This window comes from Antechinus flavipes, chromosome 2, assembly GCF_016432865.1.
Source record: "Antechinus flavipes isolate AdamAnt ecotype Samford, QLD, Australia chromosome 2, AdamAnt_v2, whole genome shotgun sequence".
NCBI classification, from domain to species: Eukaryota; Metazoa; Chordata; class Mammalia; order Dasyuromorphia; family Dasyuridae; genus Antechinus; species Antechinus flavipes.
The window spans coordinates 465,834,555-465,861,342 of NC_067399.1; the positions used below are offsets into that span (position 1 = coordinate 465,834,555).

Consider the following 26,788-nt stretch of genomic DNA (forward strand, 5'->3'; position numbering starts at 1 on the left):
ATCAATTTTTGCTTTTGCTTGCTCTGAGATCAGGATGGCAACTCCTGCTTTTTTTATGCTTCACCTGAAGCATAATAGATTCTGCTCCAGCCTTTTACCTTTATTCCTTATGTATCACTCTGCTTTAAATATGTTTCTTGTAAACAACATATTGTAGGATTCTGGTTTTTAATCCAGTCTGCTAAACACTTATGTTTTATGGGAGAGTTCACCCATTCACAATTAGAGTTAAAACTACTAATTCTGTATTTCCTGCCATCTTATTAACCCCAAATTATACTTTTCTCTTTCCTTCCTCCCCAGTATTTACTTGTCTCAAGCAGTTCTATCCTTTAGAGATCCTCCCCCCTTATACCTTTTCCCTACTATTTCTGTTTTCCCTTCTATTTAGCCTAGCTCTTTCCCCTTTTCCCCTTTCTTCTCCCACTTTTCTATGGGAGTAGTTTCTCAGTGAAATGAAATATATCTAATAGTATTTCTTTGAGGCAAATCTAGTAAGAGTAAGATTTATACAATATTTGTCACCCTCCCTTCTTTCCCTTAATTATAATAGGTTTTCTTTGCCTCTTCCTAAGATGTAGTTTCCTTCATTTTACCTCCACTTTCCCCTCCTTTTTTTCTGTTACAATCCCTTTTCCACCTCTAGTTTCTTTTTTATATTAATACAGTAAAATCAGATTATACATGTACTTTCTATGTATATCCATAACAGAAATTTAACTCGAGTTTTTTTTTTTTCCCTTTTTATCTTTTTATACTTCTCTTGAGTTCTATATTTGGAGGTCAAATTTTTGTTTGGCTCTGGTCTTTTCATCAAAAATAAATAGAATTCACCAGTTTCATTGAATGTCCATCTTCTTCCCTGAAAGAAAATGCTCAGTTTAGCAGTTTTTATTCTTGGCTGCATTCCAAGTTTCTTCACCTTTCAGAATATCAGATTCCAGGCCTTGCGATCCTTTAAAGTGGAACCTGCTAGGTCCTGAGTAATCTTTATTGTGGCTCCTTGATATATGAATTGTTTCTTTCTGGCTGTTTGTAATATATTTTTTTTCTTAGTCTAATAATTCTGAAATTCACGCCACAATATTCCTTTTGATTTTAATTTTGGGTCTCTTTCAAGAGGTGTTTGGTGAATTCTTTCAATGATCATTTTACTTTCTGATTCTAGGCTATCTGAGCATTTATCTTTGATGATTTACTGAAAAATAGTGTCTAGACTCTTTTTTTTCATCATGGATTCATCAGGGAGCCCAAAAATCCTTAGAATGTCTCTCCTAGATCTATTTTCCATGTTGGTTGTTTTCTCTATTAGGTATTTTACATTTTTTTTCTATTTTTTCTTTTCTTTTCTTTTTTTTTTTTTTTTTAGTTTTGCTTGACTGATTCTTGTTGTCTCATTGAGTCATTCATTTTCATTTATTTAGCTTTGAATTTTAGTGAATTATTTTCTTCATTTACTTTTTTTTTTTTATTTGTCCAACTGAATTTTTAAATGAATTGTTTTGTTCTATGGAATTTTTTTTTCTATTTCACAAATCCTGTTTTTTTAAGGAGTTATTTTATTTTTCTATTTCACAAATACTGTTTTTCAGGGAGTTGTTTTCTTTTTCCATTTTATCAAATCTATTTTTTAATGAGTTATATGCCTTTTCCAAACCCTTTTGCAAAGTTTTCCTTTCCTTTCCCCATTTTTCTTCTAGCTCTCTTGTAAGATCCTTTTTTATTTCTTCTAGGAGAGCCTTGTGTGGGGACCAGGTTATATCACCTTTTGAGGCTTCATCTGGAGACAATCTACCTTTAGTCTCTTTAGGGTTTGTTATCTGTTCTTCTCTTCCACCATAGAAGCTGTCTATTGTCAGAGTCCTCTTGGCTTTTTTACTCATTTAAAAAAAAAAAGTTGAGATCTGCTTTTAGGGCAGGGAAAGTTTTCCAAGCTTCCTCTACAAGAAGCAGCTTCCTCTATAAGCAGTCATAGCTGCACTGGGTCACTGCTGACTCATTCCTAATGCTGGTTGGGCTTGGCCAGATCCCGTGAGATTCTGGCTTTTTGGGGTTCACTGTTTACCTTTTGTGTTTGTGTTGGATGTTTTATAACTTCTCTGCTGATCTATTAGTTTGCAACCAGGCCAGAGTAGTCAACACTGCTGTAGATTCCTCCCCGTAGATTTTCCGCCATGTGGAGTCTCTGTACTGTCTGTGCTCAGCTGCTTGTACTTGGCTGCCTCCCTCCCATTTCCAATTGAAAGCTCTGAAATTATCTTTTGCTGGTAATTTGTTGCACTCCCAAAATTCATGGGTTCTGATTCAGAGACTGGATTTGCTAATTAGTCTGAGGGTTGTAGGAGAAGGTCAGAAAGAAACATGTGTCATCTCTGCCATCTTGGCTTCACCCCCAGAAGTCTGTTTTATAAGAAATGGTGAGCAGGCTGATTTCTGGTCATTGGCAATTCTGAAGTGAACAGTTGCAGTCAAATGATCAGGCTGAGAAGTCAGAATGCAGAGCATTGAGGAGGAGGGTAGGATGGGAAACAAAACATAGCAGAAAGGAGACATTGAGTGTAAAGACTTTTTAAAGTAGTTTAGCTAAGAAACTAGTAAAGAAGAATATCAGGATTAAAGAGAAAGAATGCCTGAAGTTGAAATTAAGTGAACATTGTAAAATAAAAGTCAGGCCATCTATAAAAAAAGTATTTATATTCAGTGCCTCCTATCTCTTTACTTTCCAGAACTTGTCCTTTCCAGTTCTCATATTTATCTAAAACTGGAACTGTCTGTCTCAGGAAAGAGGAAGTTCCTTATTTATGAAGGTGTTCATGCAGAATTATGAGATGCCTTCTAGCTCAATATATTATGTTTAATGTTCCAAAATTCTATTTTCTAAATTTCCTTCCAGTTTTACTTTAGAGGTTAATTTGACTTTGTTTTTTCCTAAAAACAATTTAGCTGTAACACACACAATAAAAATAAAAGATACCTTCACCTAAGCTAAATAACCCAGGGAAGTTTGAACTTAAAGCAAATGTATATTTATATTACTATATAGCCATACAATATGAACATTATTTCTAACCAAATATGTGCCTATATACATTTGAATATGTTTATATATTTTTTTCTGGCAATATTTTAAAAGATGCCTCCCCCCTCCCCAATCATATTTCTGGCAGTTCAGGTTTAAAAGGTCAGATTTAAACTATCACCATGTTTCAAAATGCAATCTGTGCAATGCAGCATAATGAAATGGTTCAGTAAAGGTGCTAGTGGAAATTCTTTTAATTAGGTCCAAGCCTTTTCAGTTGTCAACATGAATAAACCAAGAAGCATCCTCTTGCAAACACAACAGGAAAAAATAAAAATGGAATCTACCTTTGAAAAAATGGAAATGTCTGAAAAACAGAATTTAATCTTTAAAAAAAATCATCACTTCCCTTAAATACACTTCCCAACACAAAATGGACAGACAAAAACTTCAATTATTTAACTAGGGAACAAAAACTATTTCAAACCAAGCTGATTATGACCAAAAAATAAATCAAAAGATAAATAGCTTGTTTTCATATAAAAAACAATTTATACATTCAAATCCAAGAACTTTGGATTATGTGGTCTCTAAGGTTTCTTTTTAGCTCTAATGTTCAAAAGTCTTTTCCAGTTCTCACAGTCTTTTATGCTATGACATATTCAACACAACAGATCAATAACTGACTCCCTGAGATATATGGCATATCCCCAATAGTTCTGACTACTTATCAAATTATATCTACAAAAAATCCACCAAAACACATCTTTTGACCTCAAGACCACTGTACAGTAGCAGAAGCAGCACTAAAATTCCAATATTTTAAACCTGTATAAATCAGAGTAAGCCCTTTGTACCTCAAATGTTTATCAATTAGTCTTTCAAATGACTAGCAACTGTAATTCCTAGAATTAGAAAAGAAAAAAAAAATCAACTTAAAATAATTACAAAATTACTGTGAGAGGTTTTTTTTTTTTTTTTTTTTTTTTTTTTTTTTTTTAACAGTTTTCTGAAGCACACAGACAAAAACCCCCTAGCCAACAAACTTTCAAACAATGAGACATGAATATGATGTGACAAGGTAACAGGGCATTTTCGAAAGAACACAGCAGGAAAGCCAGGTGATGCAGTGAACAGAGCATCAGAAGGACCTGAGTTCAAATCCAGTCTCACACTTGATACTTACTTGCAAAATGAAAGGAAAAAAGAAAGGAAGAAAGAAGAAGGAAAAAAAGATAGTCCTAGCAGGACTTAAAAGTCAAAGACCTGATTTTACTAGTGACTTATTTCATTTCCTTGAATCAGTTACATTGTTACTCTTACCCTAAAACAACAGGCTAAGATTAAGGTCTAAGGTCCTTTTCTTCCAGGCCTAAAGCTTTATATTTTAAGGTTTCTTGCAGCTGTAACACTTTATTTATTTATTTACTTATTTTAACCTACTCTCTAAGATCACTTCCAGCTTTAACATAAAATAACAGCTAATATATGTGTTAAAAATTCTTTGTGCAAATATTCTTCCCAGTGCCAACACTTTATGTTCTAAGGATTCTTTCAACTTAGTACTTGATGTCATAAGGTTTCTTAGTATTTTTCTATATTCTCTATTTTTTTTATTATAGATTTTTATTTACAAGTTATATGCATGGGTAATTTTTCAGCACTGACAATTGACAAACCTTTTGTTCCAATTTTTCCCCTCCCCCAGATGGCAGGTAGACCAATACATGTTAAGTATGTTAAAGTATATGTTAAATACAATATATGTGTACACATCCATACAGTTATTTTGCTGCACAAGAAGAATCGGACTTTGAAATAATGTACAATTAACCTGTGAAGGAAATTAAAAATGCAGGCAGACAAAAACAGAGGGATTGGAAACACTATGTAGTGGTTCAGACTCATTTCCCAGAGTTCTTTCGCTAGGTATAGCTGGTTCTATTCATTATTGAACAAATGGAACTGATTTAGTTCATCTCACTGTTGAAGAGAATCACATCCATCAGAATTGATCATCATATAGTACTGTTGTTGAAGTATATAATGATCTCCTGGTCCTGCTCATTTCACTTAGCATCAATTCATATACATCTCTCCAGGCCTTTCTGAAATCATCCTGCTGGTCATTTCTTACAGAATAGTAATATTCCATAACATTCATATACCACAGTTTATTCAGCCATTCTCCCATTGATGGGCATCCACTCAGTTTCCAGTTTCTGGCTACTACAAGAGGGCTGCCACAAACATTCTTGCACATACAGGTCCCTTTCCCTTCTTTAAAATCTCTTTGGGATATAAGCCCAGTAGTAACACTGCTGGATCAAAAGGTATGCACAGTTTGATAACTTTTTGAGCATAGTTCCAAACCATTCTCTATTTTTAAGGTTCCTTACAGCTCTGACATTCTAGGTCCTATAAGTTTTTACATTACTTCCATCACTCACTTTCTTCTAAAAGTCTAAGTCAGATTTAGAAGCCAAAAACTCTGCCTTGACTTGTGTAGACAAGTGACTATTTTTACACAGAAAGAAAGGTCAGAAGGAAAAATGGTTGTCCAATTAGCATTTTCTAGTGCATCAATAATCTAAATGTCATCAAAATAAATGTCACTCATTATGGCTGGGCTTCAGTGGATTTATTTTAGCCACTGAAAAGTGGTGTGTGATCAGGAATTAATGAAATGTTTGGTGATTCCCTAGATAAAAGTGGAATTTGTCTCAACAATAATTCTGGTATGAAGAAGATAGATATCCATTGGTAGTTATGTAGCTCGATTAGACTGATGGTGGATCACATAAATATAGTCACAAAGAACAAGCACAAGGGAGGAAGGGGTAATTCTGTTTCTGAGAGGGTGGGGGTGGAGAGTGGGAAGTATGTATAATAGATCTGCTTCACAGTGTCCCTGCTGTGATCAACACAACTTGATCCACTTACAGTTCCCAACACATGATGCATGAGAGAACTGACAGAAATTCAATTCTTGCAATGAAATGCATCTGCTCTCAGGTGGTAACAGCCAAGTATTAGGCAGTTTCAAGGAAGGGGAAAGACCCGGAGGAGCACCCTTCATTATCTGGATAACTAAAGAAAAAGAAATAAGGAGGATTGCAAACTGGAGAGCACCATTGCAGCAGCAGCTCCAAGCACTAATTACCCCAAGAAAAACGATCCCAGTTAAATCTTTGTTACGACAAATATTAAACCCAGCTGTGTTTATGTAGTAGTTGTGAAAAAAAAGGAGAACGCAGAAAACCGTGTACAATATCTGCAAGCTATGCCAGCTAATTGAATTCACTGGCAGGACTTCCTCTGCTATGCGCCAAACATCCTCCCAGATAAAATGGAGCTTTTAAACAGACCTGCAGAAATTGAATCAAGAAATTTTAACCAATAAAAAACAGCTCTTTACTGGTATAAAAGTGAAGGAAAAGTCAATAATGAAAAGGAAGGAAGTGTCTTAAACATTTATAGCATTCCAAAGCTTGAAGTTTGGGAGTTTATTGGTAAGGGACCCTCTGATGTTCGACAGTACTCCTGCTTGGACTTCTTTAATGAAGTCTCATAAAGTCTAATAAAATACTCAATTGTTGACAAACCACGCACACAGCCAAGATCCCAGATTCACTTCATTGGGATATGCTTTTTCCTACTGTGGAATCAACAAGTTAGAGTCTTTTGGTGTCGTGAGCTGGAAATTAAGAGACAGGCAAATTTCCCAGGAAAGTAAGGTTGATCCACTCAAAGTTCATTTCACAATTCCCTCCAATTCTATTCATTTTAGTCTATTTATTAAGTGTAACCAAAGGAGAGCATTCTGTCTGGCAATGAGGAAGATAAAAAGACCATGGGTTATTTATTTTTCCTAAGAAAGGGCATCATTATTATTGCTTAACAACACCTATTCCTGGCTGTTCACATTTCCAGAATTCATTGCTGTTTACAAAGCTCCTTCTTTATCTCCTCTTTAGATAGATGCTATCCATATTTTCCCTATTTTAGAAAGGAAGAAATGGAAACTCACAAAGGCAGTCACTCCACATCCACTATATAACTTTGGATGTCATTTCAGCTGGAGGAAACATGGTTTAAAGGAAAGAATACTGAGTTGCCTTTGTGTCCCACCTTCGATGATGGCTGCCTGTGGGACCTCTGCAGCATCATCTAACCTTCCTGGATCTTACTTTCTTCACATGTAAAATGAAGTGGCTAGATAAGAACAGACAAACTAGGCCAGTGGTATAGGTGTCAAATTCAAATAGAAATATAACAGCAATACTAAAGGATCCCTGAGGACTGTCTATTGACTTAGAAAAATCACATATTAACATTATCCATGTTTTATTATACTTTTATTTATTTTGTTTGCTGTTGACCATTTCATCTTATTCTGGTTGGTGTTGTACTAGAGAATGCTGCAGGCCATGTAATCTGATATCTCTTATCTGAATTTACTGTAGAGGAGTTGAATGACCTACTCAAGAATCAGGCTTTCACAGCTTAATGTCAATTGGTAAGGAGTAAGCACCTCAAAAACCTATCCTTGCCCTATGGTATTGAAAATAAAAAAAAATCAATGAACTCAATATAAATATAGATATTATGTTTGTCAAACTCAAAGATGACATGAAGTTTAGAAGGATGCTTATTTAATAAGCCTGAAAACAATCAGGAGAAAGTCTTGATAGGTTAGAATTATGGATGAAATGAAATTCAAGATGAAATTTAAGAAAAAGTATAAAATTCTCTGCCTTAATTAAAAAAAAAACCCACCACTTCATGAACTGAGAAATAGAGATAAATCTATGTAATAACTTCAGTCATCCTAATTTATAACCCGCTACTAGACCTAGATGGCTCTGGGGGAGAAAGTGAGGCAAGTAATCTTGCACAACCCTCCTTCATTAAATTCAATTCACTTGCATGTCATGGCTTCACCTCCCTTATGTTACCGTCCTCTTCGAGAATGAAAGACAAACAACAATGATCTATGCAAGGCTTTAATAGGCTACACATGCTCACTAAGTCAATAACGTAATTTGGTAACCAAAAATATTAATGATATTCTATGATGCATTAAAAGAGGCACATTATTCAGAACAAGGAATATAATAGGGTGACTAATTTGGTCAATGTCCTGGTCAGAATATTTCAATTTCAGGTTCACTTTAGAACAGATACAGGTTAAGTCCTGCCATATGATGCAGTAAAATCTTTTTCCTAATGAACAGAACAGGCTAGCTATTTTCAAGTACATGAAGGGCTTTCATGTGGAAAATGAATTAAATCTGTTCTACTTGCCCGCAGACAGCTAAGAATGATGACTAGCAGTTATTGAGATGCAGATTTAGGTAGATATAAGGAAAATATCTTAATAATTACATAATATTAATATTATTCTAATAATTGTAAGTTTCTTGGGAAAATAATAAATTTCCTGTCCCTAGAGATATTCAAAAAGAGGCTGGATGATCACTAATCAGGTTTGCTGAAAGCAGGGATTATTGTTTCAGTAGAGGTTGAATTAGAAGACTTCTGAGGGGTAGCTAGGTGGCACAAGATAGAGCATCAGCCCTGAAGTCAGGAGGACCTGAGTTCAATCTGCTCTCAGGTACTTAACACTTCCTAACTGTGTGGCCTTAGGCAAGTCACTTAACCATCCTAATTGTCTCAGCAAAAAAAAAAAAAAAAAAAAAGAGGAAGACTTCTGAAATCCATTCTAATAATTAGATTTTGTCCTACCTCAGAAGATAACTAGTGAAATTTCTAGCTATATGAAAATTTCCTCTAAGCAAGTGGATTTTTCTCTGGTATGTAGTATATAATAAAGGTTAAAGCCTTTATTATTTTTTCTGATGACAGAAAACTCTTTAACTACATAGATGTATGACTAAAATTGCATTGTGCTAAAATTTACCTCCTTATGATGTCTTATTTTTTAAAAAATCATTATATATACATATATATTTATTTATTTTTAACTTTTTTTTAAAATTTGAGTTCTTAATTACCTCCCTTCAGTAATTTCTCCACCCATTGAGAAGGCAATCAATTATACATGTGAAATTATACAACATACATATTAGTCAAGTTGCAAAGAAAGCAAGAAAAATAGAGAATTATACTTGAATAAGCACCCAGAACTTATCAGTTCTCTATTTAGAAGTAAATAAGCACTTTTCATCAGGAGTCTTTTCAGAATTGTCTTAGATAACTATATTGATCAGAGAAGCTAAATCGTTCAAATTGATCCTCTTTATAATATAGCTGTTACTGTGTATAATATTTTCATTCTGCTAACTTTCCACTGTATTAGTTCTCAAAAAACTTCCCAGGTTTTTTTTTTTTTTTTTTCAAAATTATCCCCCTACTCATTTCTTATAGCACAACAGTATTCCATCACAATCACACACCACAATTTGTTTGGCCATATCTCAATTGATGGGCAACGCCTCAATTCCTAATTCTTTGTCACCACAAAAAGAGTTGCTACAAACATGTTTTTACATATACTTTTGTCTTTGATGTCTTTGGGATACACAACTTGTATTGCTGGGTCAAAAGATTTGCAAAGTTTTATAGCTCCTTGGGCATAGTACTAAATTTTTCTCTAGAATAACTGGGCAAATTCATAACTTCATCAATAGTTCATTATGGTACTTATTTTCCCACACACTCTCTAATTACTTCTGATGGGTGTAAGGCAGTTAATTGGGGAATTTTTTTTTTTAAATAAATTTATCTGTAAAATTTGCTTTAAAATATTTTTTGATATTATTTTATTGATTAAGGTACCTTTTGGTTTCCTGGCTCTCTTTTTGAAAATAATATTTTAATTTGGAACACAAAGTTTCGCATAGGTGAATGTTGAAAACTATCTTTGCATATATTTTGAAAATAAAAAGTTATTATTAAAAAAATTTATTTTTCCAAATACATGCAAAAATAGTTTTCAACATTCATCTTTGCAAAACTCTGTGTTCCAAATTTTTCTCTCTCTTCTCCCCACCCTCCTCTCCTAGACAACAAGCAATCCAAAATAAGTTAAATATGTACTATTCTTCTAAAAAATATTTCCATATTCATCTCAAGAAAAATCAGCTCAAAAAAGAAAAAAACACAAGAAAGAAAAAAAAATCAAACAACAACAAAAAAGATAAAAATACAAACACTTTGATCCACATTCAGTCTCCATAGTTCTTTCTCTGAATGAGGATGGCTTTTTCCAACACAAGTCTACTGGAATTGCCTTGAATAACATCCTTATTGAAAAGAGCCAAGTTCATTACAGTTGATTATTACATAATCTTTTTGTTGCTATGCACAATGTTCTCTTGACTCTGCTCATTTCATGGGAGACTTTCAGGCTTTTCTGAAATCAAGCTGCTTGTCATTTCTTTTTCTTTTTTCTTTTTTTTTAACTTTTTATTGACAGAACCCATGCCAAGGTAATTTTTGACAGCATTATCTCTTGCACTCACTTCTGTTCCGATTTTTCCCCTCCTTCTACCCCCTCCCCGAGATGGCAAGCAGTCCTTTATATGTTAAATAGGTTACAGTATATCCTAGATACAATATATGTGTGCAGAACCAAACAGTTCTCTTGTTGCATAGGGAGAATTGGATTCAGAAGGTATAAATAACCTGAGAAGAAAAACAGAAATGCAAGCAGTTTATATTCATTTCCCAGTGTTCTTTCTTTGAGTATAGCTCCTTCTGTCCATCCTTGATCAATTGAAACTGAATTAGCTCTCTTTATTGAAGAGATCCATTTCCATCAGAATACATCCTCAAACAGTATCGTTGTTGAGATATATAATGATCTCCTGGTTCTGCTCATTTCACTTAGCATCAGTTCATGTAAGTCTCGCCAATCCTCTCTGTATTCATCCTGCTGAACATTTCTTACAGAACAGTAATATTCCATAACATTCATATATCACAATTTACTCAACCATTCTCCAATTGATGGGCATCCATTCATTTTCCAGCTTCTAGCCACTACAAACAGGGCTGCCACAAACATTTTGGCACATACAGGTCCCTTTCCCTTCTTTAGTATCTCTTTGGGGTATAAGCCCAGTAGAAACACTGCTGGATCAAAGGGTATGCACAGTTTGATAACTTTTTGAGCACAGTTCCAAATTGCTCTCCAGAATGGCTGGATGTGTTCACAATTCCACCAACAATGTATCAGTGTCCCTGTTTTCCTACATCCCCTCCAACATTCCACATTATCTTTCCCTGTCACTCTAGCCAATCTGACAGGTGTGTAGTGGTATCTCAGAATTGTCTCAATTTGCATTTCTCTGATTAATAATGATTTGGAGCGTATTTTCATATGTCTATAAATAGTTTCAATTTCTTCATCTGAGAATTGTCTGTTCATATCCTTTGACCATTTATCAATTGGAGAATGGCTTGATTTCTTATAAATTAGAGTCAGTTCTCTATGTATTTTGGAAATGAGGCCTTTATCAGAAGTTTTGATTGTAAAAATGTTTTCCCAGTTTATTGTTTCCCTTCTAATCTTGTCTGCATTTGTTTTGTTTGTACAAAAACTTTTCAATTTGATATAATCAAAATTTTCTATTTTGTGGTCAATAGTGATCTCTAGTTCTTCTTTGGTCATAAATTCCTCCCTGTTCCACAGGTCTGAGAGGTAAACTATCCTATGCTCTTCCAATTTATTTATAGTCTCATTCTTTATGCCTAGGTCATGAACCCATTTTGACCTTATCTTGGTGTATGGTGTTAAGTGTGGGTCAATGCCTAGCTTCTGCCATACTAATTTCCAATTTTCCCAGCAATTTTTGTCAAATAGTGCATTCTTATCCCCAAAACTGGGGTCTTTGGGTTTGTCAAACACTAGATTATTAAAGTTATTGGCTGTTTTGTCCTTTGAACTTAACCTATTCCATTGATCAACTAGTCTATTTCTTAGCCAATACCAGATGGTTTTAGTAACTGCTGCTTTATAATATAATTTTAGATTTGGTACAGCTAGGCCACCTTCATTTGATTTTTTTTTTCATTAATTCCCTTGAAATTCTTGATCTTTTGTTTTTCCATATGAACTTTGTTGTTATTTTTTCTAGGTCATTAAAATAGTTTTTTGGGAGTCTGATTGGTATAGCGCTAAATAAGTAGATTAATTTAGGTAGTATTGTCATCTTTATTATATTTGCTCACCCAATCCAAGAGCATTTAATATTTTTCCAGTTGGTTAGATCAGACTTAATTTGTGTGGAAAGTGTTTTGTAGTTTTGCTCATAAAGTTTCTGATTTTCCCTTGGCAGATAGATTCCTAAATATTTCATACAATCAGTAGTTACTTCTCTTTGTAATTCCAACTGTTGGGTTTTGTTAGTGATGTATAAGAATGCTGATGACTTATGTGGGTTTATTTTGTATCCTGCAAAGGTGTGGATTGTTTCTAATAACTTTTTAGTAGAGTCTCTGGGGTTCTCTAAGTATACCATCATGTCATCAGCAAAGAGTGATAATTTGGTTTCTTCATTGCCTATTCTTATTCCTTTAATCTCTTTCTCAACTCTTATTGCCAAAGCTAGCATTTCTAATACAATATTAAATAGTAATGGTGATAGTGGGCAACCTTGTTTCACTCCTGATCTTATTGGGAATGGTTGCAGTTTGTCCCTGTTACATATGATGCTTACTGCTGGTTTTAAATAGATGCTCCTGATTATTTTAAGGAAAAGTCCATTTATTCCTATACTCTCAAGAGTTTTTAATAGGAATGGATGTTGGATTTTATCAAATGTTTTTTCTGCATCTATTGAGATGATCGTATGGTTTTTGTTAATTTGATTATTAATATGGCCAATTATACTGATAGTTCTCCTAATATTGAACCAGCCCTGCATTCCTGGTATAAATCCTACTTGATCGTGGTGTATTATCCAGGGGGTGATTTTCTGTAGTCTTTTTGCTAATATCTTATTTAAGATTTTAGCATCAATATTCATTAGGGAGATTGGTCTATAATTTTCTTTCTCTGTTTTCAACCTACCTGGTTTAGGTATCAGTACCATGTCTGTGTCATAAAAGGAATTTGGTAGGACTCCTTCATTCCCTATTTTTTCAAATAGTTTATATAGCATTGGGGCTAATTGTTCTTTGAATGTTTGGTAGAATTCACATGTAAATTCATCTGGTCCTGGGGATTTTTTTTTTAGGGAGTCGATTAATAGCTTCTTCTATTTCTTTTTCTGAAATGGGACTATTTAAGCAATTTACTTCCTCTGATAATCTAGGAAGCCTATATTTTTGGAGATATCATCCATTTCACTCAGGTTATCAAATTTATTGGCATAAAGTTGGGCAAAGTAACCCCTTATTATTTCTTTAATTTCCTCTTCATTGGTGGAAAGTTCTCCCTTTTCATTTTTAAGACTACTAATTTGATTTCCCTCTCTCCTTTTTCTAATCAGATTTACCAAAGGTTTATCGATTTTACTGGTTTTTTCATAAAACCAACTCTTAGTTTTATTTACTAGTTCAATAGTTTTTTTACTTTCTATATTATTAATTTCTCCTTTTAATTTTAGAATTTCAAGTTTAGTAATTGATTGGGGTTTTTAATTTGGTCTTTTTCGAGCTTTTTAAGTTGCAGGCCCAATTCAGTGATCTTCTCTTTCTCTATTTTATTCAAGTAAGCCTCTAAGGATATAAAATTTCCACTTATTACCACTTTGGCTGCATCCCGTAAATTATGGTATGATGTCTCACCGTTGTCATTATCTTGAGTGAAATTATTAATTGTGTCTATAATTTGCTGTTTCACCCAATCATTCTTTAAGATGAGATTATTTAGTTTCCAATTATTTTTTGGTCTATTTACACCTAACTTTTTGTTGTATGTAGTTTTTATTGCATTGTGATCTGAAAAGAAAGCATTTACTATTTCTGCCTTCCTGCATTTAATTTCGAGGTCTTTATGTCCTAATATATGGTCAATTTTTGTATAGGTTCCATGAACTGCTGAGAAGAAAGTATACTCCTTTCTGTCACCATTCAGTTTTCTCCAGAGATCTATCATACCTAATTTTTCTAATATTCTATTTACCTCTTTAATTTCTTTCTTATTTGTTTTGTAATTTGATTTATCTAAATCTGAGAGTACAAGATTAAGATCTCTCACTATTATAGTTTTGCTGTCTAGTTCTTCTCGCAACTCTTTTAACTTCTCCTTTAGGAAGTTAGATGCTATACCACTTGGTGCATATATGTTTAATACTGATATTGCTTCATTGTCTATAGTACCCTTTAGCAAGATATAGTTTCCTTCCTTATCTCTTTTAAGTAGATCAATTTTTGCTTTTGCTTGATCTGAGATAAGGATGGCTACCCCTGCTTTTTTGACTTCACCTGAAGCATAATAGATTCTGCTCCAGCCTTTTACCTTTACTCTGTATGTATCTCCCTGTTTTAAATGTGTTTCCTGTAAACAACAGATTGTAGGGTTCTGACTTTTGATCCAGTCTGCTATTCATCTCCTCTTTATGGAAGAGTTCATCCCATTCACATTTACAGTTAAAATGACAAATTCTGTATTTTCTGCATCCTAATATCCCCAAATTATACTTTTCTTTTTCTTGCCCTCCTTTCCTTCTTCCCTAGTATTAAACTTATTGGTCCCACTTGCATTACGCAGCTCTCCCTCTTTAGTATTCCTTCCTCCTCCCTTTGAATCCCTTCCCCTTTCTTATACCCTTCCCTTATTATTCTTTTTCCTTTTCCCTTTTCCTCTCCCACTTTTTAATGAAGTGAAAGAAGAATCTCTGTAACATAAATATGTCAATTATTTCCTCTTTGAGCCAACTCTGATGAGAGTAGGATTCACACAATATTCCCCCCCCCCTCTAAATTCCCTCAGATATGATAGGTTTCCTTTGCCTCATTGTCGCATATAGTTTCCCTCTTTTTATCTCCCCTTTTCCCTTTTTCTGACACTATCCCCTTTCCATTTCTACTTCCTTTTTTATATTATATCGGTAAAATCAAATTATACATATGATTTTTATGTATATCCACAACAGAAATACAGTTCTCAAGAGTTCCTTTTACCTTTTTCTACTTCTCTTGAATCCTGTTGTTGGAGATCAAATTTTTTGTTTAAGTCTGGTTTTTTCCTTAGAAACAAATGGAATTCCTCTGTTTCATTAAATGTCCATCATCTTCCATGGAAAAAAATACTCAGCTTAGCTGGGTAGTTTATTCTTGGCTGCATTCCAAGCTCTTTTGCCTTTCAGAATATCTGATTCCAGGCCCTTCGATCCTTTAATGTTAAGGCAGCCAGATCTTGCGTGACTCTTATTGTGGCATCTCGGTATTTGAACTGTTTTTTTCCTGGCTGCTTGTAAAATTTGTTCTTTAGTCTGAAAATTCTGAAGTTTGGCCACAATATTCCTCGGAGTCTTTATTTTAGGGTCTTTTTCAGAAGGTGTTCGATGAATTCTTTCAATGCCTATTTTACCTTCCAGTTCTATTACTTCTGGGCAGTTCTCTTTGATGATTTCCTGTAAAATAGTATCTAGGCTCTTTTTTTCATCATAATTTTCGGGTAGTTCAATGATCTTCAGATTATCTCTCCTAGATCTATTTTCCAGGTCTGTTGTTTTTCCAAGTAAATATTTGACATTTTTTTCCAATCTTTCATTTTTTTGGTTTTGCTTGACTAATTCTTGATGTCTCAATGAATCAGTCATTTCTATTTGTTCAGTTCTGATTTTTAGTGAGTTATTTTCTTCATTAGCTTTTTTTACTTCTTTTTGTATATGTCCAATTGAGTTGTTTTGCTCTATGGAATTTTTTTTCCATTTCACTAATTTTTTTTTTTTTTTTTTTTTAGTGAGTTATTTTCTTTTTCCAGTTCATAAATTCTGTTTCCCTGAACTTCTTGGGAGTTTTTTACCTTTTCCAATTCACATTTCAGGAAGTTGTTTTCTTTTTCCACTTTATCAAATTTTTCTTTTAGTGAGCTATGTGCCTTTTCTGCATAGCTTCTCTTTCCCAATTTCTCTTCTAGCTCTCTTTTAAGGTTTTTAATAGTCTCCTCTAGGAGAGCCTTTTGTATTGGGGATCAATAATTGTCTGGAGACTGTCTGTTATTAGTTTCTTCAGGGTTGAAAAGCTATTCTTTTTCTGTATAAAAACTATCAATCGTTCTTTTGATTTTTTTACTCAATTTGTTAGAGCCTATAGGGTCTGCCTTCAGAGCCAGGAGGTTACCAGCTTCCTCTGCAGAGCAGTGAAAGGTGTATGGACCGGTAGCTGTCCTGCCAGCCGGCTACAAAAATCAGTGAGGTACTGGAGTGCTCTGGGAAAGAGTTCCCCACCTGGGAATAACTCAGCTGGGAAAGTGCCCTACAAAGAACCCTGCTTTGTGAGATAATGACTGCCCTGGGGCTAGACACTGAGCAGTGAGAGTTTCACTTCCCAAGCCAAAGCCTGGGGCTGTGAGTATTAGCAGTTGAGCAGTGAATGGATTTGTAGGGATGAGAAGTGTCTGTACAGGAAGCACAGTCTGCTGGGGAAGTTTTATTGCCCCAGGCCGAGCCCCCCACTCTGCTGATTAGAGGCTGCCCGGGCTGTGCCTCCCCTGCCATGCAGATTTGTAACTGCCCCTACAAAAGTCCCAAACTGCAGGATGTGGCTGTAGGGCTGCGTTAAAGTCTGCCTGAGTCACTTCTGGGTTTGAGGGGTTTCAGCCAGATCTCAGGTTATGGCGTTTTTTAGAATATCCTCTGTTTCAGGCTTTAATCTCTCTGTCAGTTTACTGCTTTGTAGTCAAGGCAGAGCAGTTAGCCTATAGCAGAGTCGTTCTCTAGCCACAGAGATCACTCCCACCCCTGGTCTGCTCAGGACGCTCTCACTGCCTGTGCTAGTCTGTTCCTGGCCCCTCAGGACAAACCTTTCCTGGTGAGCATCCGGGTTGACTTTGGCTGGTAAGTTGTAGTGCTTCTAATATTCGTGAATTTAAGCAGTGAAGAGTTATTTTTGAGGCTGGATTAAATAGTTGGTTATGAAGGGAATGAGAGGAGTTTAGAGAGTCGTGTGTGCCTTCTCCGCCATCTTGGCTCCGCTCCCCTTTTTGCTTGTCATTTCTTGTAAAATAATACTCTATTACATTCATATACCATAACTTATTGAGTCATTCCCCAAGTGTTGGGCATCAGTTCAATTTCTAGTTTCTTGCCATTACAAAAAGGGCTGCAACAAACATTTTTGCACATACAGGTCCCCTGCTCTTTAAGATTTCTTTGGAATACAGATCCTGGTGATCTCTTTTAATTAGATCTACTTTTGTTTTTGATTTGTATGAGATCATCATTACTACCCCTGCCTTTTTTACTTCAGCTGAGGCATAATAAATTATGATCTAGCCCCTTTAGTTTAATTGTGTGTTTCTGTTTCAACTGTAAATAATATATTGTTGGATTCTAATTTCTAATCCATTTTGCTAGTGACTTCTGTCTTCTGGGTGAATTTATCACATATGTATTCATAGTTACTAATTATGCATTTCCTTCTAGTCTATTTTCTTCTGTTTTTTTCCCTCTCTTTTTGCCCTGTCTCTCCTCTTCTGTTTCACTTCTGACTATTGCCTCCCTTAATTCACCCTCCCTTTTATCACATTCTGTCCCCTCACTGACTTTTGTTTTATGCTCTTTTTCTCTACTTTCCCTATTAGATATGATTTATATACCCAAGTAAACACACACACACACACCCACACACACACCCCCCCACACATTCTTCTCTCTTTGAACCAATTCCAATAAGTAAGGTTCAAATGTTGTTCAAAGCTGTCCCCATTTCTTTCTTCTACTGTAAAAGCTTTTCCTTGAGTTACTCTTTCATGTGAAATAATTTCCCCCATTTTTCTTCTTTCCCTTCATTTTTTACTTTTTTGTTCTATGGAATTTTTTTCCATTTCACAAATTCTGTTTTTCAGGGAGTTGTTTTATTTTTCCATTTTGTCAAATCTATCTTTTAATGAGTTATATGCTCTTTCCAAACCCTCATGCAAAGTTTTCCTTTCCTTTTCCCATTTTTCTTCTAGCTCTCTTTTAAGAGCCTTTTTAAATTTCTTCTAGGAGAGCTTTGTGTGATGGGAATCAGGTTATATCATCTTTTGGGGCTTCATCTAGAGATGATCTGCTTTTAGTCTCCTCAGGGTTTGAAATCTGTTCTTTTCTTTCCCCATAAAAACTATCTATGGTTAAAGTTCTCTTTGCTTTTTTACTCATTTTTTTTAAAGTTGGGATTTGCTTTTAGGGCAAGGGAGATTTTCCAAGTTTCCTCTACAAGTGGCTGCGCAGGGTCATTGTTGACTAAGTCCCAGTGCTGGGTGGGCATGACCAGGTCCCATGAGATTCTGGTGTTTTAGGGTTCACTCTTTACCTTTTGTGTTTGTGTTGGATGTTTTATAACTTCTCTGCTGTTCTACGGGCTTGCAATCAGGGCAGAGTAGCCAACACTGCTGTACATTCCTCCTTGTACATTCTCCGCAGCCCAGAGTCTGCATTGCCTGGTGAAGACTACACCCTACCTCAGGTCTGTACAGTGTATGCTGGCATCTGTGCTCTGCCTATTTGCGCCTGGACACTTCCCTCCTGCCTGACCAATACTGACCTTTTCTGGAGATCTCTGAAATTATCTTCTGCTGGTAATTTGCTGTACTCCCAATATTTGTGGATTCTACCAATCCAGAGCTAATTCAAAGGCTCAATTTGTTAATTAGTTGAGGGTTGTAGGAGATGATCAGAAAGAAGCATATGTCCTCTCCACCATCTTGGCTCCACTCCCCACCCCCACTCCCACACCCCATTTTTTACTTTTTTGAAAATCATTCCAATGCAATGGATCTATACTAATTTCCTCTGTCTATGGAACTTCTTTCTAACTTCCCTTATAATGATAAAATTCTCAGGAGTTGTATATTACCTTCTCATATAGAATTACAAACAATTTAACTTTATTGAGTTTCTTAGCTTATGCCTTCATTATTACTTTTTTGTGCTTCTCTTGAGTCTTATGTTTGAATGCCAAATTTTTTATTCAGTTCTGGCCTTTTCTTCAGATATGCTTGAAGGTTCTCTATTTCATTAAATGTCCATTTTCTCCTGAAGGACTATACTCATTTTTACAGATTGTTATTGGGTGTAATCCTAGCTCTTTTGTTTTCCAGAATATCATAGTCTAAACCCTCCACTCCTTTAACATGGAACCTGTTAAATCTTGTTATAATTCTGACTATGGTTCCATTAAATGGCAGTTCTGGAATTTGGCTATATTATTCCTGTGAGTTTCCATTTTGTGATTTCTTTAAGGAAAGGATCAGTGAATTCTTCCAGTGTCTATTTTACTCTCTAGATCTAAGATATAGGGTAATTTTATAATGTCTTAAAATATGATATCTAGGCTCTTTTTTTGATCATGGCTTTCAGGTAATCCAATAATCTCTCCTTAATCTATTTTTCAAGACAGTTATTTTTCAGATGAGGTATTTTACATCATTGACAGTTTTTCTCCTTATTCCTACTTTTATCATTGTTTGAATATTTCTCAGTTTCTCATTGAATCATTAGTTTCTACTTGCCCAATTTAAATTTTTAAGGAATTATTTTCTTCAGTGAATGTTTGCTTTTTCATTTGGCCAATTTTGCTTTTCTATCTTTCTTTTCTTTCTTTTTAAATAATAGCTTTTATTTTTCCAAATAAAAAATAGTTTTCAATATTCATCTTTGCAAAACTTGTATTCCAAATTTTTCTTCCTCTCCCCTGCCTGGGAAATTCTTGTAAAAACATTTCTGTATTTGTCATGTTGCACGAGAAAAATCAGATCAAAAGGGAGGAAAACACAAGAAAGAAAAAGACAAACAAAACCACAAAGATAAGGTGAAAATAGTGTGCTTTGATCCACATTAAATCTCCATAGTTCTCTCTTTGGATGTGGACAGCTCTTTCCATGTCTATTGAAACTGCCTTGAATCACCTTATTGCTAAAAAAATTCAAATCCATCACAGATGACCTTCACATAGTCTTGTTGTTGTGTACAATGTTCTCTTGATTCTGCTTACTTTATTTAGCATCAGTTCATCTAAGTTTTCCCAGGCTTTTCTGAAATCAGGCTGCTTGTCATTTCTTATGGAACAATAAAATTCCATTACGTTCACATACCTGAACTTATTGAGCCATTTCCCAACTGATGGGCATCCACTCAGTTTCCAGTTCCTTGCCACCACAAAAAGGGCTGCTACAAACATTTTTGCACATTTGGGTCCTTTTCTCTTTTTTATAATATCTATGGGAAACAGACCCAGTAGAGATACTGCTGGATCAAAAGGTATGCATAGTTTTATAGCCCAAATGGCTTTCCAGAATGGTTGAATCAATTCATAACTCTACCAACAATGCATTAGTGAACCCAGTTCTCCAATATTTCTTTCAACATTTATCATTTTCTTTTCCTTTCATCTTGGCTAATATGAGAGGTATTAAGTGGCATTTGAGACTTGTCTTAATTTGTATTTTTCTAATCCATAGTGATTACATACTAGAAATGACTAGAAATGGCTTTTAATTTATTCATCTGAAAATTGTCTATTCATATTCTTTGATCATTTATCATTTGAGAACTGACTGATATTCTTACAAATTTGAGTCAATTCTCTCTACATTTTAGGAATGAAGCCTTTATCAGAAATTATGGAGAGACAAATTTTCCCCCAGCTTTGTGATTCCCTTGTAATCTAATCTTTTGTTTATATAAAACCTTTTTAATTTAATATAATCAAAATTATCCATTTTGCATTTCATAATGTTCTCTAGTTCTTCTTTGGCTATAAATTCCTCCCTTCTCCATAGATCTGAGAGGTAGACTGTCCCTTGTTCTCCTAATTTTCTTATAGTACCACCCTTTATGTCTAAATCATGAACCCATTCTGACCTTGATATAGGATGTTAGGTAATGGTCAATGTGTCATTTCTACCATACTATTTTTCAGTTTTCCCAGCAATTTTTTTCAAATACCGATTGTCTTATCCCAGAAGTTTTTGGATTTGTCAAACACTAGATTATTATAGTCATTGACTCCAATTTTGCTTTTTAAAGAATCATTTTCATCAGTGAATTTTTGTACCTCTTTTTCCATTTGACTTTTCTGCTTTTCAAGGAGTTTCTTTTTTCAGTTAACTTTTTGGCATCTTTTATCATTTGGCTTATTCTGTTTTTTAAAGGGGTTATATTAATTAATATTTTTTGTTCCTCCTTTATCATTCTGTTAATTATATTTTCATGATTTTCTTGTATTGTCTTCATTCCTTTTCCCAATTTTTCCTCTATTACTCATCTCTTACTTTAACTATTCCAGAATTCGTCTTGGGCTTGTGCTAATTTGTAGTTTTTTCCTTTGAAGTTTTGCTTGTAACTGTTTTCATGGTGTTGTCTTCCACTAGCCTATGTGTTGGTAGTTCCTATTACTATAGTAGTCTTTTATGGTTAAGTACTTTTTTTGTCGTTGTTGCTCATTTTTCCAATTTATTTCTTGACTTTGATCTTTATGTTAAAGTTGGACTCTGTTCACATTGACTCAGTCTTCAGGTTTTTTCATGCTGCTGCTTTCAGGACTAGTTCTTGAGGTCTTTCAAGGTGGTGTGAGCAAAGGTATGGTCACTGCAAAGGGCTCCTGGTTTGTGGTTTATTTTTTACCCAAGAAGAGCATGCGCCCTCCAGCTACAGTTACTATTTCTTCTTTCTACTCTGGAACTGCAATCAGAGAACACAAACACTCTTTTCCACTATGGAAATGAGACTTAGAACTGCATATGGGCAATAGAGTTGCCAAACAGCACCAGGCATCGTGGCCTGTGCCATCAAATAGTCCCCTGTAATCTCTTTCTGACCAGCTCTATAACCCTCTTAATGTTGCTAACGTGAGAGTTCCCAAAGCTGAAGACAGGGCCATTGCTCCCCTGTGATCATAATTGCTTTTCTCTGTCCTAGAACTGTCTCAAAACTGGGTAAAAGATAATTGAGCTGTCAAAGGTCCCTATTCCTGCTCCTGGTGTTAGCACGGAGGGCCCCTGGGATCTCTTTCTAACCACACATTCAGTCTCCATACCATCCCTGGGAGCTCAGCCACTCCTCATTGCTATTGCCAACTACAGCCAGTGTTGCCATTTCTTTTGTTGCTCTATATTCCTGGACAACTCCCACACAAGTGCCTGTAGACTTTTCTATTTTCCTAAGCTTCCCTTGGCTAAAAAACTAATTTATTGTGAATTTTTCTTGGCTTTGTTGCTCAGCATTTAGTTTGGTGCATTTTTTTATATTGTTGAAACCTATGTTTAGGTTTCTGATAAGTGTCCTCTCATGCCACTGTATTTATACATAGATATTAATATTTTTACCCTCATGACTAAAAGTCTTACTTCAAATGTATCACAATTTCCCACATGCTAAAGCATAAAATACAGGAATGGTACTTTTTTTTTTTATTATAGCTTTTTATTTACAAGTTATATGCATGGGTAATTTTACAGCATTGACAACTGCCAAACCTTTTGTTCCAATTTTTCCCTCCTTTCCCCCACCCTTTCCCCTAGATGGCAGGTTGGCCCTTATTTTATTTTATTTTTTTACCATTTGTTATGATAGCATTTGTTATCATCTTTGACTCATAATTTGCTCAAGCTAAAAGACCTTTTTTAGGATACTACCAACAGTGAAGGACATCAATGAAGGTGGCAGACTAAGCTCCAGATGCTCATGGAAAAAATAATAAGTATCTAAATCCCAGGGTTGCCATCAAACTCTACATTAGAATTTAAGTGAAAATGTTAAGTGCAAAAAAATTTTTTTAAAAATAATAATTGGTATTATTGTTCTGTAAGAAATGACCAGCAGGATGAATACAGAGAGGACTGGCGAGACTTACATGAACTGATGCTAAGTGAAATGAGCAGAACCAGGAGATCATTATATACCTCAACAATGATACTGTTTGAGGATGTATTCTGATGGAAGTGGATCTCTTCGATAAAGAGAGCTAATTCAGTCTCAATTGATCAAAGATGGGCAGAAGCAGCTACACCCAAAGAAAGAACACTGGGAGATGAATATAAACTGCTTGCATTTTTTATTTTCTTCCCGGATTATTTATACCTTCTGAATTCAATTCTCCCTGTGCAGCAAAAAAACTGTTCAGTTCTGCACACATATATTGTATCCAGGATATACTATAACCTATTCAACATGTAAAGGATTGCTTGCCATCTGGGGGAGGGGGTGGAGGGAGAGAAGGGAAAAATCGGAACAGAAGTGAATGCAAGGGATAATGTTGTAAAAAATTACCCTGGCATGAGTTCTATCAATAAAAAGTTATTTAAAAAAATAAATAAATAAAATAAAATTTAGTTTTAAAAGTAAAAGATTCTGAACTAAACTGGAAATAATTGGGCAGTTATTCATTCTATTTCAGTTTCAGAAACCAATTATTATTTTATTTTTTTATTTTATTTTATTTTTTTTAAATTTTTATTTAATAATTACTTTATATTGACAGAATCCATGCCAGGGTAATTTTTTAACAACATTATCCCTTGCACTCATTTCTGTTCTGATTTTTCCCCTCTCTCCTTCCACCCCCTCCCCTAGATGGCAAGCAGTCCTATATATGTTGGATATGTTGCAGTATATCCTAGATACAATATATGTTTGCAGAACCGAACAGTTCTCTTGTTGCACAGGGAGAATTGGATTCAGAAGGTAGAAATAACCCGGGAAGAAAAACAAAAATGCAGATAGTTCACATTCGTTTCCCAGTGTTCTTTCTTTGGGTGTAGCTGCTTCTGTCCGTCATTTATCAATTGAAACTCAGGTCTCTTTGTCAAAGAAATCCATTTCCATCAAAATATGTCCTCATACAATATCGTTGTTGAAGTGTATAATGATCTCCTAGTTCTGCTCATTTCACTTAGCATCAGTTCATGTAAGTCTCGCCAGTCCTCTCTGTATTCATCCTGCCGGTCATTCCTTATAGAACAATAATATTCCATAACGTTCATATACCACAATTTATTCAACCATTCTCCAATTGATAGGCATCCATTCATTTTCCAGCTTCTAGCCACTACAAACAGGGCTGCCACAAACATTTTGGCACATACAGGTCCCTTTCCCTTTTTTAGTATCTCTTTGGGGTATAAGCCCAGTAAAACACTGCTGGATCAAAGGGTATGCAGTTTGATAACTTTTTGAGCATAATTCCAAATTGCTCTCCAGAATGGCTGGATGTGTTCACAATTCCACCAACAATGTATCAGTGTCCCTGTTTTTCTACATCCCCTCCAACATTCCACATTATCTTTCCCTGTCAATCTAGCCAATCTGACAGGTGTGTAGTGGTATCTCAGAGTTGTCTTAATTTGCATTTCTCTGATTAATAATGATTTGGAGCATATTTTCATATGTCTATAAATAGTTTCAATTTCTTCATCTGAGAATTGTCTGTTCATATCCTTTGACCATTTATCAATTGGAGAATGGTTTGATTTCTTATAAATTAGAGTCAATTCTCTATATATTTTGGAAATGAGGCCTTTATCAAAACCTTTGATTGTAAAAATGTTTTCCCAGTTTATTGTTTCCCTTCTAATCTTGTCTGCATTTGTTTTGTTTGTACAAAAACTTTTCAATTTGATATAATCAAAATTTTCTATTTTGTGGTCAATAGTGATCTCTAGTTCTTCTTTGGTCATAAATTCCTCCCTGTTCCACAGGTCTGAGAGGTAAACTATCCTATGCTCTTCCAACTTATTTATAATCTCATTCTTTATGCCTAAGTCATGAACCCATTTTGACCTTATCTTGGTGTATGGTGTTAAGTGTGGGTCAATGCCTAGTTTCTGCCATACTAATTTCCAATTTTCCCAGCAATTTTTGTCAAATAGTGCATTCTTATCCCAGAAACTGGGGTCTTTGGGTTTGTCAAACACTATATTATTAAAGTTATTGGCTGTTTTGTCCTTTGAGCCTAACCTATTCCATTGATCAACTAGTCTATTTCTTAGCCAATACCAAATGGTTTTAGTAACTGCTGCTTTATAATATAATTTTAGATTTGGTACAGCTAGGCCACCTTCATTTGATTTTTTTTTCATTAATTCCCTTGGAATTCTTGATCTTTTGTTTTTCCATATGAACTTTGTTGTTATTTTTTCTAGTTCATCAAAGTAGTTTTTTGGGAGTCTGATTGGTATAGCGCTAAATAAATAGATTAATTTAGGTAGTATTGTCATCTTTATTATATTTGCTCACCCAATCCAAGAGCATTTAATATTTTTCCAGTTGGTTAGATCAGACTTAATTTGTGTGGAAAGTGTTTTGTAGTTTTGCTCATAAAGTTTCTGATTTTCCCTTGGCAGATAGATTCCCAAATATTTTATACAATCAGTGGTTACTTTAAATGGAATTTCTTTTTGTAACTCTAACTGTTGGGTTTTGTTAGTGATATATAAGAAAACTGATGATTTATGTGGGTTTATTTTATACCCTGCAACTTTGCTGAAGGTGTGGATTGTTTCTAATAACTTTTTAGTAGAGTCTCTGGGGTTCTCTAAGTATACCATCATGTCATCAGTAAAGAGTGATAATTTGGTTTCCTCATTGCCTATTCTTATTCCTTTAATCTTTTTCTCAACTCTTATTGCCAAAGCTAGCATTTCTAATACAATATTAAATAGTAACAGTGATAGTGGGCAACCTTGTTTTACTCCTGATCTTATTGGGAATGGTTGTAGTTTGTCCCTGTTACATATGATGCTTACTGTTGGTTTTAAATAGATGCTACTAATTATTTTAAGGAAAAGTCCATTTATTCTTATACTCTCAAGAGTTTTTAATAGGAATGGATGTTGGATTTTATCAAATGCTTTTTCTGCATCTATTGAGATGATCGTATGGTTTTTGTTAATTTGATTATTAATATGGCCAATTATACTGATAGTTCTCCTAATATTGAACCAGCCCTGCATTCCTGGTATAAATCCTACTTGATCGTGGTGTATTATCCTGGGGATGATTTTCTGTAGTCTTTTTGCTAATATCTTATTTAAGATTTTAGCATCAATATTCATTAGGGAGATTGATCTATAATTTTCTTTCTCTGTTTTCAACCTACCTGGTTTAGGTATCAGTACCATGTCTGTGTCATAAAAGGAATTTGGTAGGACTCCTTCATTCCCTATTTTTTCAAATAGTTTATAAAGCATTGGGGTTAATTGTTTTTTGAATGTTTGGTAGAATTCACATGTAAATCCATCTGGTCCCAGGGATTTTTTTTTAGGGAATTGATTAATAGCTTGTTCTATTTCTTTTTCTGAAATGGGACTATTTAAGCAATTTACTTCCTCCTCTAATAATCTGGGAAGCCTATATTTTTGGAGGTAGTCATCCATTTCGCTTAGGTTATCAAATTTATTGGCATAAAGTTGGGCAAAGTAACCCCTTATTATTTCTTTAATTTCCTCTTCATCAGTGGAAAGTTCTCCTTTTTCATTTTTAAGACTGCTAATTTGATTTCCCTCTCTCCTTTTTCTAATCAGATTTACCAAAGGTTTATCGATTTTATTGTTTTTTTTCATAAAACCAACTCTTAGTTTTATTAGTTCAATAGTATTTTTACTTTCTATATTATTAATTTCTCCTTTTAATTTTAGAATTCCAAGTTTAG

The 26,788-nt window shown here is 34.6% G+C and overlaps 1 protein-coding gene across 6 annotated transcripts in view; it reads right to left on the minus strand.

Moving 5' to 3' along the window:
- DENND1A (DENN domain containing 1A) overlaps positions 1-26,788 on the minus strand; it is a 687,683-nt gene that overhangs the window by 211,653 nt on the left and 449,242 nt on the right. The window lies entirely within an intron of this gene.